Source organism: Lytechinus variegatus, chromosome 1 (genome assembly GCF_018143015.1).
Source record: "Lytechinus variegatus isolate NC3 chromosome 1, Lvar_3.0, whole genome shotgun sequence".
NCBI lineage: Eukaryota > Metazoa > Echinodermata > Echinoidea > Temnopleuroida > Toxopneustidae > Lytechinus > Lytechinus variegatus.
In genome coordinates, this window is record NC_054740.1 from 51,467,832 (window position 1) to 51,485,498 (window position 17,667).

A 17,667-nucleotide genomic window follows, 5' to 3' on the forward strand; every position below is an offset into this window, starting at 1 on the left:
CGAGTATAGATTCTAATAATACTCCGCTGACACCGGGAGGAAAAGGGATATGCGTGCATGGGTTCGCTGTAAGATACCGTACTTTATTATTATAAGCATTTTTTTAAGCCAGTCACTATAACAACTATTCTTTGAATTTTTCAACAAGCTTGCTTGAACTTTAAAATAAGTTGTTTTAAAAGTTTGAAACAATTTTTGATAGTTTAAACAACTTTTTGTTCGAGTGACTGGCTTAAACAGTCTACTATAAATTTAACAGCGTTTTTACTATGTACACGACACAATAATAACAATAACGTCATTATTTATGCAGCAGTAAGTGTGTTGCTAAACTTCGAGTCTCGTGTTTCGAGTAGTAGTAGTAGCAGCAGCAGTATTATCATTATTAGAAGTAGTTGTATAGATGTAGAAGTAGTAGTAGTAGTCAGGGGCCGCGGAACGGTTTTCAAAGTAAGGGGCTGATCCAAAAGTGGGGGGGGGGGGCTGACCATGCAAAAATGATAATCCTATGGTCATTATTGTACACGTTTTGGGGAAAAAGTGGGGGGCTGAAGCCCCCCCCCCCCTCCGCTTCCGCGGCCCCTGGTAGTAGTAGTACTACTACTAGTAGTAGTAGTAGTAGAAGAAGTAGTAGTAGTAGTAGTAGAGAAGCAGTAGTAGCAGTACAAGTAGTAGTAGTAGTAGTATAGTAGTAGTAGTAGTAGTAGTAGTAGAGTATTTGATTAATGGCACCCTTCAAACTTTGCAGATTATACGCGGGCCAGTCGCTCTGAGAAGTACAGGAAAAGAGCATGTGACGTCCAACCATTTGGCGTTATTATGTGTATACATTAATATTGATAAGTCACACCTCCATTAGTTGGTCCTATCGAATTTTCATAAAATAACAATTCAATATAATTATAAATACATAATTTGCTTTGTAAATAACACGCGTGATACATGATTGTTCATGGAAAGGACAAGGTTGGTTGGATGGCTTGTGTTTATTTTAACCGCCCTTATATTGTGAAAGAATGTCTACGCCTTTTCTGACTATTGATTTTTTTTCTGATTTAAACTGATCTTTTTCCTTGTGCACTTTTCATCTTTCATAACAAACATAACCAAAAGTGAAGTAGAAAGAATACAAGTTGCAAAAACAAAAACAGTAAAAAGGGAAAAGAAATTGGTATCATTAATTCTACGGCCTATACAGTATACTGCCTTGTTCAGGCGTGCAGGGTATACATAAATATACATCAATACAAGAACTACGTCATATCCAATTTTTTGTCATGTACAGATGCAATTATAGATCAATGTCAGTTTGTATCGAGTATAAAATAGAAAAGCCAAGTAAAAAAAAAAGAAAAAGATAAACACAAATTGAAATTAATCAATATCAATTACAGACTTCTATGTATGTCGCAATTTATCTTCCACCCCTCTCCAATTTTTCTGGCTTTTCCTGCATGTCATTGTTTTTTTTTCCCTTTGTGATGAGAATTTTATTTATTCATTTCACGCCCTGTGTTTGAACATCACCCCCCTTCCTGTAATAAGCTTGACATGGTAAGGTTATAGATATAAAAGGTATTTTTTAACTGCTCCTCGGATACCTGGTTATTGATGAAGTAGATCGAAGGTGCTTTTATGGCCGTTGTTATAGAGTATAATAATCTGACCTGTAGATGGCGTTATTCAACATTGTCACAAGAGTACTGGGGCAAGCCTACAACATAATTATTTCTATGAGCGGCAACCACTGATCTGGGTATAGTGCACCATAAACCTCTTCCACGATTTATATTCAGGTTCTGGAGGAATTATTGTCATTAATATTGAGAATTCGACCGCCATTAAGGTCAAGAAAACATCTTCCTAAACTTCTAAAGAAATTGCAGAATTTCTGTGACTATCAGTATTATAGATTTAAAAAAATATGATATGGGGGCGTGCTATAGGACGCTTGATCGACACATGCATGCTTCAAAACAAATCTTCTGATTTCCGGTAGTCAACATATTCTCATACAAAGGACACTTTATTTTTTACAATCATCATTAAGGTAGCCACCAAGTTTATGACGAGGTTTACTTGTCATGATAATGGCAATAGATGTATATGTAGGTTAAATCCTGTTTCACTCTCGTTCTCTCAGCGAGTACATTTTGTCTCACAAAAGTGGAACCGAGATTTATACACGATTTATCATTTCTTAATAACACATAATGACTAGGACTCTGTGATAAATGGATTAAAACAAAAGTAGTTAAAAGCAAAGAAAAGTTCACCTACCAATTACAGATTTAACAACCGTATTTCTATTTGCTTCGGTCTTGGAAACTTCCGATATTCCTAACAATAATTTTTTATCATCCAAATTTGATTTCGGATCTTTTTTGTGCTTTAAGGATATCTCAATCGACATAAGATGAAATAATTATTTAGAGATGACCGGGATGATGGATTGTCGAATGGTTACTTCCAAAAACGGGAAAACTGTATAGTGATCATGACATGTAGTATGGCCTTTATAAAATCGCATGCACATTAAAGTTTAAACAAGATAAATTTTACAATTAGAAAAAATAATTGTCGTAAATAAGATATTTATATTATTTAAAGGCTTCATTTAAAGGTTAGAAAATATTACGCACAACACGGGCAGTACGCAGAATAAGAAACCGATGACGGCCCACATTTTATAGAAAATGACAAAAAAAAATTCCTCCTACAATGTGAAATATATTTAGCTCTTTCTTGAACATGTGGGGCGTGCGAAATCACCGTAATGGGTCTACCAAGAATGCCCCTTTACGTGTAAATCATTTTTAAATATTGTGATCCCTGATTATTTGTTTTATTTGTGAAAAAATGTCCTTTTGCCCTTCGAAAATCTCGAGTCTCTTCATAAATGTATGTTTAGTCTGCCCATCATGCATGAAAGTGAAATTTAAATCTTCAAGGGAGGGGACGTTTCTTGCTATACTGTACGAGTTAAATTACTGAGAACTGCCTGAATAGTTAGAAGGCTAAAAAAAACCCTTAACTTTGATGATCAGGACACAACATGTGGTTACATTGTTGGGTTTCAACCAAGTTTTAAAGTGCTTGGTTATTCCATTGATCCTTTCATGATTATCATCCATGAAGTCGAAATTGACTAATTGGTTGCTAGCGTCGAGACGCAATAGCCACGCCCCGTGACGCAACCGAGGCAAGAAATAAGATTTTTTTAAAAAATAACAAGATGCAAGATGACATACACACACTTCAAGAAGTCTGGGGTTTCCTTTACGGTTTTCGTTTCGAAACCTTCCCCATTAAACGTTAACAGGATACAATGCTAAACTTGTATCTTACAAAATCATACACATATCTTACATCATCAACACAAAATAAACAATGTGATTCCTGTTCAATAAAAAACAAATTTGGGAAATTTTTAACCTTCTTTTCGACGTTTATGATGGCTTGTGATGCATTATACGAGGCTGAATTATGTCGAGCCCCAAAATGCTGTGTTGGAATTCGGTCTTTAACCCATCCGAAATTTCCTGCATAGCAGACAACAACTGTCCCAATAATATATATCAGGGAAAGCACAGAAGTGACAAATCGTAAAGAGACAATGCCAAGGTTAAATTAAGGCAATAGATACTGGCAAGCTTATCATGATAGTCATGATAGGATTGAACTTGATGAGAAGAGGGGGTGCAGCTTTACGTTCAGGAATGCCAATCTAGCTGAAATAGGTGTGTTCAACATTATCATTAAAAACAGATCAATTATCTTTCGCCTCTTTGCTTTCCCCTCTACCACAAAAACCCGCACCCTTCATTCTCCTTAAATTCCTTCAAGTTTCATCTCATCTTATCATAGTTTGACTCTACATGTAACCTGCTCCTTCTATATTCCCTTTTTATCCTTTCCTTTATTTCATTTCATTTATTTCCTTTCCAACAAAATACAAATCAAGAAAATTAATCAAGAAAATTATGTCAAAGCTTTAAACATGTTAAACAAGATATCATTGCTCATAGAAATAAATGAATAACAAATACATGAATATGAATGCACTAAACAAAGACCTTTAATCACTTTCGGCTAGCTGTCTCTATTTTCCTCTCTAAATCGTTCCATTTTATTTCATTTCATTTTGTTTCATTTTATGTTAATTGTTTTGATCTCTTGATCTTTCTTTCTCTTTCACATTCTTTTTTGGTTCTATTTTACCTATCTCCGTAGGACTGCAGAGTATGCCGCTCCTTGGCAACCGTTGTCGAGACAGTTACGCGACACAAACTTCCTCCCCCGGTGTCCCATGCATGATTTACGTTGATTACTCAGTATCAGCGTTCTTCCTACGCATGCAACCATGGAGACGAGACATTCCAAAAAAACATTAAAACTAAATCAAATTTATGATTTATCTCACAAAAATTTTAAAAAAGTACACATCAAATTTTATCTGGCAAAATTTAGTTAATGGACGAATTAAAATTGACGAATTTGACAACTCTTAGCAAAGTATTTTTCTTCTGTGAGCGCGCAATGGTTGTTTTCCAAAGTGTTTTAGCTTGCTTAATGTCATCATCTCCCAACGTCCCCCCCTCTCTCTCTCTCTCTCTCTCTTACATTAACCATAATTATGTGTTTGACATTGGCATGCTTAAATTATGACATTCTGCTGGGTAAAAGAAAATGCCTACAAATGATATTTCCTGTTCAAATATTAATGGTCATAATAAATAGCTGACATTCATACTTGACGTCACGAGGCTATGACGTCACAAATAAACCGGACGTTGCAGGCAGTAATGTCAATCGGAAAACAACAAACTGGCACTCAACCCGTTTAGTAATGAACTGAAATAAAATAAAAATTGATAAAAACGTAGAGTTTGGTATCATCTATCACCTCGAACAAAAAAAAAACATAGGAAGCTGACCAGCGATGGAATGGATTATTCCTTGTAAAAACTGTGGTGTTAAAACTGACACCAGTTGGTGTTAATAGAGGACCACACCCTGAGGTGTTAAAATTACACCTTATAGAGATTGAACGTAACACCAAAGAGTGTAAGTGTAACAACCAAAGGTGATGTAATCCATATGTGTTAAACTAACATTGTCAATTTAACACCGGTGTAAAATAATTGTGGTCCTCTATGTACACCGATTAACACCACATTTTTTGCTGTGTTCAGTTTTCTTTTTCTTCCCTTCTGATGTTTTCCCCCTTTGAACTTGCTAATATACTTTCTAATGGCTATAAGCATTATCAATTACTAACAGCATGCATTATTTCTCGTTGACTTCATCATTGTCATTTATTACCATTATCACAATTATCAGTGTTTATTAGAATTATGTTTACCATTGATATTGCTTTTGTTATACATCGTATTACATTATTTCATCATGATACACTGATTCATATAACTCAGCGATCCGACAACCTGAAATACGTTAAAGGTCAGGTCCACCCCAGAAAAATGTTGATTTGAATCATTAGAGAAAGATGAAACGAGCATAACGCTGAAATTTCATCAAAATCGGATGTAAAATAGATAAGTTATGACTATAAAGTTTCGCTTATTTTTCACAAAAAAAAGAGTTCTGTTATAATGCACAACTCAGTGACATGCAAAGGAGCGGGTCGATGGTGTCCCTTACTCTCACTATTTCTTTTGTTTTTTTATTGTTTGAATTATGCAATATTTCAAGTTTTACAGATTTGACGATAAAGACCAACTTGACAATAAAGACCAACTTGCTTAAACAGTGGTAATTCCACATATTTCGAGAAGAATACCACTTTTGTTTCACGTGACAATGAGAAGAAATTGGAATATTTCGTATTTCAGATAACAAAAAATGTGATTGCGTGACTCCATACAGGGCATGGTGGCTCAGTGGTAGAGCGTCCGCCTCATGAACGGGAGGTCATGGGTTCGATCCCCATCCGAGTCATACCAAAGACTTATAAAAATGGGATCTTTCTGACTTCTTGCTTGGTGCTCGGCATGTAAAAATAATAATACATTGTATTTATATAGCGCTTAATACATGGTTTCTATATGGGATTAGGGTAATAATAACATTGTATGCAGGACCCACTGGTAGAGCAGTTTCCTACCTGCAGTGGCTACCATGGGTAAATAAGACGTTATTTCTATCATCATTATTACATATCAACTTTGATTCATGATCAAAAAAACGCCCCAAGCCCCCCCCCCCTCCAATCTGTACGCCACTGCTTTATCGCTAAAGTGCCTCAAGCGGACAAATCCAGTCGATAATTAGCCATTAGAAAAAAAAAACATTAGGCCTATACATGTCCAAGATACCTTCAAGGCAGGTAATTTTTATAAAGACAAAAAAGTTCAAGGTAGCCCTATTTTTTTTCAATTAAGCATGTTAAAAGGAAGTTCACCCTGACAAAAAAAAAATATTGTAAAAATAGCTCGAAAATGATTTGAAAAAAAATTGTCAAAGGTTTGAGAAAAATCCACCAAAGAATAAAAAAGTTATTAGAATTCTAATCACTTGATTTATGACGTCATATGCGAGCAGCATTCCTACATAATTATCGCATGCTAAAAAAAAATGGAATGTCATTTTCTCCGAAAATTTAAAATGGTTTTATACTGTACCTTTAGTACATCAATAGACAAATCATTTCACACGTGTTCCTAAACAGAAGACAAACAAAAAAGTCATCAGGACCCATTATTTTTCTAATCATTATTTATGCTTTTCATAATACATAACCTATGTGGCAGCTGCTCGTGTATGACGTCACAAATCCAAAATTTAAAATTCTAATAACTTTCTTATTCGTGAATGGATTTTCCTCAAACCTTCGCCATTATTTTTTCATTATTTTTTTTTTGGGGGGGTTGATAATTCTACAACAAACTTTTCTTCTGGGTGAATTTCCCCTTTAAGTGCTTCTCTCTTTTCGTCTCATAGACACGCCTGAGATTTTGAGAAGGATTTAACCATAAATATAAATGACCCCGTACAGTTAAAAAGTTAGTTTCAATGCCATGACAAGCATTAGAAATAAAAAGTAAATGTTAAATAAAACATTGTACAAAATCAAATATTGAATAATGATACGAACGGATATGGGATAGATTGGTTCATTAAGGTTTGATGAAATTTCGAATGATTTCTTGGATGCAAGGTATCGATGCCTACAATTATGCCTAACCCATTTATCTGACTTCCTTTCAAAATGACTGGCAAAAATCCCACACATCCATTGTAGGAGATGGACGGAAAGCAAAGAAAGACGGTATGAAAATGTAAAAATATTGTCCCAAATCCAGTAAACGTAGACCTTTTGTGATCATAATTTTTCTTTAGAATGGTTACAAAATAAAATCATATAGCCGATACGAACGTCACGCAATTTGCAGAAGTCGATTGACGGATTTGCTGTAACCATTTCCCCTGAGGGAGTGAATCTTTCATATTTTCAGATGAAATGGAGTATTGATTCACCGACAGAAGAAATGTTATCATATGGTTCCTGATCCAGCAGCCATTAACAGATTTCATGCTTATCTTTTTGAGGGAATGGTTTGACATTTCTTGTCGGAGCCGAATCGGACTATCCGATGACGAGGATTTGAAGGTTCAGAGAAAGAACATCAAAATTTAAAGGGGACATTCATCTTGCTTTCTAGATGCAGTGAACAAAAATGTGCAACAAGACTATATGGAACAACTAAATACAATGCGAATTCAATAAAACTTTGAAGTGGAATAAGATAACTGGGCGTTGAGGGCTCCGGGCCAGACAGCTAATAATTCATATTGGAGTATTTTTCCTTTTTTTCTGGATAAATATTTTGTCTTTTATTCAGTGGCGTAACTACGGGGGGCATGGGGGGACGTGCCCCCCCCCCCCCCCATCGGCTGGCCAAAAAAAAACGAGGAAAAGGAAAAAAAGAGAGAGAAAGAAGAGAAACGTAGTGGGACAGAAGAAATTATTAATTTTACATTATATCATAATTATGTTATGTTGATGTATATTACATAAATAAACATTTTGGTCATAATTTTATGAAACATAATTCGCTCAGGGCGTTTCCTCTCACTTCCAGCTATTATTGTTTTATGTAGTGACATGCTTCTTTTTCATGACTACTTAAAGTGATCGCGCCATTTAATGTCCTATTATAAAACATTTCCTTCCGTGCTTACGTTCGCATTAAGTGATTGGTGAGATATGTCTGCTCTTCATGAGTTCCTAAAATCAGTCCTTAAATGTCCCCTTTTCTGATCGGAATATCAACAATTTTCAGCTTGCGCTTCGCGCTTGCATCATTCAGTTAGTGAAATGCGTATGGTCTTAGTGAATTCCTAAAAACAAGCCTTAGAATGCCCCTCTTCAGGTCTGAATTTCCTAAATTTTAGCTCGCGCTTTGCGCTCGCAATATTTTATTAGTGAGATGCGTATGTTAATCATGATTACAATGACTACAAGTGCTTCCTGTGTTTAGATATAATTCTAACAAAATCAGCAAGCGCTTGGCACTCACATTAGATGAATATGGCGAGATATGTCTACTCTCAATTGATTCCTAAAATATAGTCCTTAAAATGTCTGTTTGGGGTCAATATTTACAAAAAAAATAGCTTGTGCTTCGCGCTCTTATTGTTTGTTTAGCGAGACAGATATGTAACATGATTTTTTTTTAATTGTTTATAATGTCCCTTTCTAGTTCTGAATGTCAAAAAATTTCAGCTCGCGCTTCGCCCTCGCGTTATTTGATCATTGAGATACATATCCGTTTAATGACACTGTCCTTAAAATGTCTCTTTTAGGTCAGTATACCTGGCAACTATGCGCGCTTCGCGCGCTCACTAGGTGACTCAGATTTTTTTATGGTGCCCCCCATGCCGTGACCCACGGTACGCCACTGCTTTTATATATTTTGTTCGAAGATCATGAAAGTTTCTAATATAACGATCTTCAACATATCTTTCGCGCAAAAACAGGACATTTTGCGATGGAATAGTATTCATATATACCAAATACAACAAAATACATGTAAATCCTATTGTTCAGCGAAGCAACAGTTTTATTGTTTTGTTTCTCTCTGTTTTTGTTTGAATTGTTAGTTGGTGCTATTTACTACATTTAAAGCACATATCCAGACAGACAGATAACAATAAAGAATACTTATTCATTCTGTTTACAGTGATTCTTAAATTCAAGAAATTAATTTGATGAAATATATAAGCTTTAGACTTAATGAACTCAAAGAAAATGGAAACTGTTAAGATCACAACGATTTCAAATTATTACATAATTATGATAAATATACAGTTGAGGACAAAGTTGACATACACCCACACTGTTTACCCTTTAAATATAAGAAGTTCCTGCAGCAGAGTCTCGAGAACGGCTGTAATTTTACCAGATTGCGTAATCTTACATTATATCATTTAAAATTACAGGAAATTGGTATTTGGTGTATAGAACCTTACAAATTTCCTTAAATAAAACACACTTCTCCCCTTTTTAAACAGAACTGTTCTGTTAAATTGCAGAAAAATTCATGTTTTATGAATTTACAGAATGATTCTGTTATTGCTTTCTGCAAAATCTTCTTTTTTCTGTAAAATCAGGTTTTTTAACAGTGCATGGAATTCAGTGAAATTTGTTCGCTTGCCAAAACATCGTAAAATTTGCTATATCTTCAGAAATATATGCCATAACGAATTTGGTATCAAAATAGTTAAAAGAGCGTATATTAAGCTCTTTCACATGATTGGGATGACATTGGGATTAAAGTATATTTCAGGTGGAATTTTCTTTGAAAAAAGTAATATTCGCGCCAAATGTATTCTATTGTTTGTTATCATATTTTCAAGCATCGTTTTATAGGAATATATAAATGTCAAATCTTTGATTTATATTATATTTTCTCTCATGATATGCCACCACTGAACAAAAAAGTGTAATCTGAAATGTTGAGAAGTGTTGAGAAGTAACTAGCACAAATATGAAATGTTTTTGTCAAGTTTTTATTTCTAATTTGTCTAAGATAAAGATATTTTGGGGAAAATTGACACCTAAATATTTTTCAGCTGCTGATGACAAAGCAATGTGATGAAGAAGCATGACATACTCATTTGTTTCACAGGCGAATCCAGGGGCCGACAGGAGCCCGGGCGCGCGTTTCCGTTTTACACCCTGGCGAAGGCATTTTCCGGAAAAGTAGCCAAAAAGCGACTAGTGAAGAGTCTACACACGTCGCTGGTTGCATGCAGCGTGCGACACAGGCGAGTCCACCACCGCATGCAATTTCCACAGTTACTGATCAGAGCACAGAGTTCCTCGGCACTTCATGTACAGAGAGAGCGGCAGTCAGGAATGAAATCCGAACATGCTTTTGCAGTCGCGTTGCAATGTTTATGATAGTTTTTTTTTTTCTAAAAATAAATTATGAACTAAATGAATAGAATGACAGACAAAATCAAAATAAACAGATACTTATAATGGAAAGACAAATTGAAGTTTGATGGATTGATACACTTAGAAGCTGCCGAAAGATAGATATAGAAGACTGATAAATAGATAGAGACAAGATAGACAGATAGATAGAAATAGAGAGAGAGAGAGAGAGAGAGAGAGGTGGATAGATAGATAGAAAGAGAGAGAAAGAGGGAGAGATGGATGGATAGATAGATAAATAGAGAGAGGGGGAGAGACAGAGAGGTCGATATATAGAGGGAGAGGAGAGAGAGTTAGAGAGAGTGAAGGATAGATAGATAGAGAGAGAGAGGGAGAGATGTTATAGATAGAAATATGGACGGACAAAGAGAAAGAGAGAAAAAAGACAGACAGATGCTAGAGAAGGAGAGAGATAGAGAATTTGAGAGACAGATAGATAGATGTTAGATAGATAGAAAGATAAAGAATGAGAGAGACAGAGAAGATAGACAAATTAACAGATAGATAGATAGAGAGAAATAGAGAAAAACAGACAGATGGATAGATAGAGGATTTGAGAGATAGATAGATGAGAGATAGATAAAGAGGGAGAGAGACAAAGAATATTAACAAATTAACAGGTAGATAGATACTCTATAGTTAAAAAAAATAGATAGATAAATAGATAGAGAGAATGAGAGAAAGACAGACAGATGGATAGATAGATAGATAGAGAGATAGATATTAAATAGATAAAGAATGAGAGAGACATAGAAGATTATTAACAAATTAACAGATAGATAAATACTCTAGTTAAAAAAATAGATAAATAGATAGAGAGAAATAGAGAAAGACAGATGGATAGATAGATGGATAGAGAGATAGATAGATAATTTGAGAGATAGATGTTAAATAGATTTAAAAGTGAGAGAGACAGAGAATATTATTAACATATTAACAGATAGATAAGGCTGAAGTTATAAAAATAGATAGATAAATAGATAGAGAGAAATAGAGAAAGACAGACAGATGGATAGATAGATAGATAGATAGATAGGGAGAGATAGAGAGAATTTGAGAGATAGATAGATGTTAAATAGATAAAGAATGAGACAGTGAAGATTATCAACAAATTAACAGATAGATAGATACTGTAGTTACAAAAATAGATAGAAGATAGATAGATAGATAGATAGATAGATGGGGGGAGAACTTGAGAGATGGAGATATGTTATAGATATATGGACGGAAAAAGAGAAATAGAGAAAAAGACAGACAGATGGATAGATAGAGGGAGAGAGAGAGATAGAGAATTTGAGAGATAAATAGATGTTAGATAGATAAAGAATGAGAGAAACAGAGAAGATAGACAAATTAACCGATACTGTAGTTTCATAGATAGATAGATAAATAGATAGAAGAAAGACAGACAGATGGATAGAGAGAGAGAGAGAGCTGGAGAATTTGAGAGATAGATAGATGTCAGATAGATCAAGAATGAGAGAGAAGAGCGACAAATTAACAGATAGATACTGTAGTTACATAGGTAGGTAGAGAGAGAGAAATAGAGAAAGACAGACAGATGGATGGATAGAGAGAGAGAGATAGAGAATTTGAGATAGATAGATGTTAGATAAAGAATGAGAGAGACAGAGAAGATTATTAGATAGATAGATACTGCAGTTACATAGATAGATAGATAGATAGATAGTTAGATAGATAGATAGAGATGGAATTTGAGAGATAGATATATAGACAGATAGAGAGAAAGACAGACATCAGCAAATCGGCAAGGCAAATGATCAACTCAAACATTCGTACTGAACCTGGAAAGTATAAGCTCAGCTCATAGAGATGTATATTGACAATACATATACATCTCTATTGCTCAGCTGCATTTGCAAGTACGTTCTGCGGATAACTTCGGTGCGGACTTTGGATCGCGCGCCCAGCTGATAATGTAAACAAACGTAGACGTAGACTCTTCACTAGTCGCTTTTTGGCTACTTTTCCGGAAAATGCCTTTGCCAGGGTGTAAAACGGAAACGCGCAGCCCGGGCCCCTCATATTGGCGGAGCAAAAAAAAAGGAAGGAAATAGAGAGGAGAAATAAAGAGAAGAGGGAAAATGAGGAGGAAAACGAATGAATAAAATGAGATGAGGGGAAGCCTTGGAAAATAAAAATAAAAATTGGGAAAATATGTAAAATTTTCGCTTGCGCGGATATCGAGCTTTCATTTATGATATGAATTGATTTTTAAAAGTGCTTTGTAAAATGCCAGTTTTGTAGTCGTGTATCAACATTTTCAGCTCGCACTGCGCGCTAGCAATATTTCATTTGTCAAGTACCTATTCTCTTTGTGTATTCCATAAAGTTCTCAAAATATTAGTTTTCCTTTTCAGTTCTGATTGTCAAAACCTATTATCTAGCGCTGAGCGCTCGCATTTTGAACGGTGAGATAATTATGTATACCTTTTCTGTATATGTATAATTCTACAGTGCCTATCAAAATAAAGCCTTGAAGAAGCCCTGGGAATTAAAAAATATGCAACATGTTTTTTTTCACATATTACATTCTTGGGTTGGGGTCTCATCTATCCAATGAAAGTAAAAGTTATGACATGTTTAGGTCTACAAATCTTGTTTATTCAGCTAGTATTGTTTAGTTATTTAGCTATCCTCTTAATGATGACAAAAAGTACTTAGTGTCATTTTCTTAGGTTGAAATTTCAAAAATATTTAGCTCCCGCTTCATGCTCACATTATTTGATTATTGAAATATGTATCGTCTTCATGGCTAACTGCAAACTGTCCTCAACAGGTCCATTTTCGATCAGGCCAGAACATATATTAAATAAATTTTGCTCGTGCTTCACGCTCACAGTAATTATTTAGTTACATGTGCATCTTGTTTAAGATCACAAACATTGCCCAGAGCCCCAGAATGTTCAATTTTCAGGACAAAATACATGAAATTTCTAAAAGCTTTAGCTGGCGCTTCGCGCTCGCACTATACATAGGGCTTATGAGATTATTGTAATTTATAAGAATAAAGCAAAGAAAAGTCACTGTTAGGACCAACCCTTCAAAGAAACAATCAATGTTCAACTTTGAGGGGCGATCGGGGAAAATATGGGTGAAATTTTCCGCGCCCCCCCCCAAAAAAAAAAAATGGCGGAAGCTGGATCCGCCCCTGTGTTTGATATCAAATTCGTCATGATAGCACAAATATTTTATAAGATACAGTAAATTTTATGATGTTTGGCAAGTGTCAACTTTTCGTTGAATTTTCTGGGTGTATGTAAATTTCTGGCCTCAACTCTATGTATGATCGAACTTTATACTACTATAACCGGACATGGTGGCTCAGTGGTAGAGCGTCCGCCTCATGAACGGGAGGTCGTGGGTTCGATCCTCGGCCGAGTCATACCAAAGACTGATAAAAATGGGACCTTTTGCCTTCTTGCTATCATTTAGATTGGAGAAGGGTAATAATAACACATGTTATGCAGGGCCCGCTGGTAGAGCAGTTTCCTAACTGAAGTGGCTACCCTGGGTAAATAAAACGTTATTATTATTATTATAATAAATGAATTACAGCCATACAATCAAAGATCTACGGTCGATTTCAACGAATGAAAATAGCGGAAAATACACCGAACGAAACACGCCCATGTTAAATTCATATAAGATATGGGGGGCAGTCATCATGGCCCAAAGTTACGCTTTAGAAATGGGTCGAATTTCCATGAATCGTCAACCTCCATTGTGATCTATTTGTGATTGTCTTTTTTTGTAAACAACTTCATAATCGTTCTGCTCTTCGTTACAAGCGAGTGATAAAAAGAATATATGCATACATGCAATTCAAATTCAGCTGGGTCACGGTCACATATAAAAGAGAACCGTCTCTGAAAAATCCTGTCGTATATTTTTTTAATGCAAGCAAAAATATATTCATTCTATAACTTTGTTGTAGGAGTTGCCTGGCCATGGAGGATTAAATATTGTTACTGTGGGTGCCGTGACTAAGCTCAGCACCCACAGTAATAATGCAATACACTGTAAAAACGTTGTTTAACATTTTTAGCACATTGTTTAAGCCCGTCACTCGAACAACTACTGTTTAAAGTTTTTAAACAAGTTGTTAAAAAAGTTTAAACAATAGTATACAAAAGGTCTAAACAATTTGTTAGAGCGCCAGGCTTAAACAACGTGCTATTTTTATTTTACTATGTAATCCATCGTGGCCAGGTCCCTGACTGGAGCTGCAGCAAAAATAAAGAGAAAGGAATAGCCCTACAATTTTCGTGCCGAAATAGCATTCATTGAAATATTAATGCACACAAAAAGTGGATGTGATAAAAAAATACAAAAGCAATAGTGAGTGTATATCACCCACCTTGTGCAAAATCCTTCTTTTTTTGTTAAGACAACCTTTTAAAGTGTCATACTATTCTTATTTTCCATTCAAGTTTGATGAAAATTTCACCGTTCCACTATTCATGCTTAGACAAATTGCAGTTTATGGGCTTAACTCATTTTATCTTATATTTCACGGAAGGCTTTTGTTTTCATAATCATTACTATGCACCAAATTATCCATTTAGACGCGAGTGTAGCATTATAATGTGGCACTTGTAATTAATCTTGTCAAGCTTATAGAGGTATATATGGTATACTTAGCATACTGGTTATTTGTTTATTGAAGCAGATGCGTGGTTTTAATAGTTCATCGCTGAATATGTTTGAAAAATAGGAGGACCATAGGGGACGATGTCGGGAAAACGGGGGGGCGGGTGCATGCCCCTCCCCTTGGATTTATGATTTTGTAGAGCATCGTATATAATTATGAGAGAGGGTCCCGGGGGGCACTCGACCAAAAAAGTGGTGGGGGTGTGCCGCGGGCGAGACAAAAAACGGGGGCCTCGGAGCGGGCTAATTGTAAAAAGGAGGGTCCTCGGAACGGGCTTCGGAACTACAAATGTTTGTGAAAACGGGGGTCCTTGGAACGAGTCGCCTGCATGTGAGTGCGCATATGCATCCCCATGGAACGGGCATACGTGCATACAGCTAGCCCGGCGGCACGGGCGCCGGGTGCGCTAGCACAGAGGCAATGGTCGGACCTCGCTCAGCGGCCGCTTTTCACCAAAATTTCGGCTCATTGTAGCAGATCAATGCGACCGGAACGGCGTAACGGAAAATATGCGAAGCTTTGGAGCGGATTTCTTTCTTCGCTTTTCACGATAAGAAGAAAATGCTATGCCTTGGAGCGGCTTTCTCTGTTCTTTTTCTCAATAAGACAAAAATGCTATGCCTTGGAACGGAAATTTGAGTGTGAAAATGGGGGTCCCCTCCGCGGCACATACCCACTATGCATTATATACTGAGTGCCCCCCCCCCCGGGGAGAGGGTCGTCTCGCTCACTACCCCACCCTCATACACGGACCGAAATCTCACAAAATCAACGGGTATGGCATGGCAAGGGCCAGGTCACCGTATGGTGACACGACATTTGTTCCGGCGAGGATTTATTTCGTTACGATAGATACGCGGTTTTGTGTTGCGGGTTTAGGACGGACATGTAGGTTATGGTATGGGTAGAAGTTAATCATTCCGTTAGTGTGTGGAATTAACAATGGAGCAGTTGTCGTCGGAGAAAATGTCGTGGAACCGTCACAATTTATCTTGATAGGAGGCAAGGCAAAATGTTCATCCTTCTCTTTTTTCTCACAGAAGAAAATATGGGTATTACAAATTTAAACCACGTCTTGACAGATACATTACCTGACTGCTTTGTACTGACAAAGTGAGGATGAAAATAAAATAATCCATTCCTATTAATACGCTCCTTTAAACTACCGAATCTTCAATTCTTTAAAGATAAGATATATTTTTTCTTGCACCCCCCCCCCCCCCCCCTTTGGCTGCAAGCCGTAGATCCTGCCTGGTGCCCTATATAGCATCGCCTCTGGCAGGGAATATCATTCCTGAAGTACTCTTTCTAAATTCATGAGCTGACCTTGAATACATTAATTGTAAACAATGGATCGTTTCAATCAAAATGAACTTATTTCAATGTAAACAAAAATACCAAGTACAGTTTCATTTGCTATTCATCACGGTAATTATCAAAATTGATTTATGACATGCATTGAGTTACACATGGGTTGCTAAATACATATTCACACTCCTCAATTTGCGAAAAGAGCCAGGAATTGACAATGCAAACTAAATCATTATGTATTATACATTTTAAAAATCAATTTGCAATACCGACATATTATTTCCAAACTCGTAGGGAGAGATATGATTTAGAGAGAATATTCATAACCCGTTCATCGCATGTCAACAGTGATGCATGGAGCATTATCATTCACTGACACGCAAACTCACTCCGCAGGAATGAATGAATCATGGAGCTACTTCATGATTGAACCTATTTATTTATTTCAAATATTTGAAATAAATTTACCTATACAATGTTTAGGGTACTGCCAGTTCATGAACATCTTTATTCCACAATTTTCACATTCCGTCTCAACAGAATGGTTAATGCTAAAGTATGAACCTAATAAATAAAAAAAACATTTGTATTGCACGTAATTTTGTTGGACCAACAGTTGGTATGGTTGTATTTAGTCTTACACGTTGGTCAACAAAGATCTGAGAGGGCGGCAGTGGCCTAATGAGCCGCCCCCCCCCCCCCAAAAAAAAAAAAAACAAGAAGAAAAAAAGGGCATAACATGTTGTCTGTAACAATTTGTGTAAAAAGTATCAACAGAGTGCAGCGAGCTAGCAAAATTATTTTGTGATTTTCTTAGAAAACTTATAATCTTCTGAAAGATTATAACATTATATTCATTCATAAAAAAAATTACATCTTACCCTTTCCCTTTCTCTTTTATTCTTTTTCTGACATTTTTCTTCCTTGATCGTGGAGCTTTTTTATTTTTTTGGGGGGGATGGGGCATGGCGTGGGAGGTAGGTGAATGGCCCAAATCCCCACCCCACCTGTACGCCAATTGAGTCTGTAGACATACATTTGCGCATTGTACATTATGTCATTATCATTTTGTAAGTTTAGTTTTGGCAGAAAGGTGAGAACAGGAAAACTTTTGGCTCTTTGATCTTTAAACGATTCATGATATACTGTGTCCGGTTTAAGAATGAAAGGCTGGTATTGTTATGAAACTTAATCTGTACCATTCAAATGGTATATC

General features: G+C 36.1%; 1 protein-coding gene and 1 non-coding gene across 3 annotated transcripts in view; one reads left to right on the plus strand and one right to left on the minus strand.

Moving 5' to 3' along the window:
- The window catches only part of LOC121416053 (solute carrier organic anion transporter family member 4A1-like), a 77,373-nt gene that overhangs the window by 56,870 nt on the left and 2,836 nt on the right, over positions 1-17,667 (minus strand). The gene's annotated exons all lie outside the window — the stretch shown is intronic.
- Positions 5,890-5,961, plus strand: TRNAM-CAU. The gene has a single exon. It is a non-coding gene; the product is annotated as a tRNA-Met (tRNA).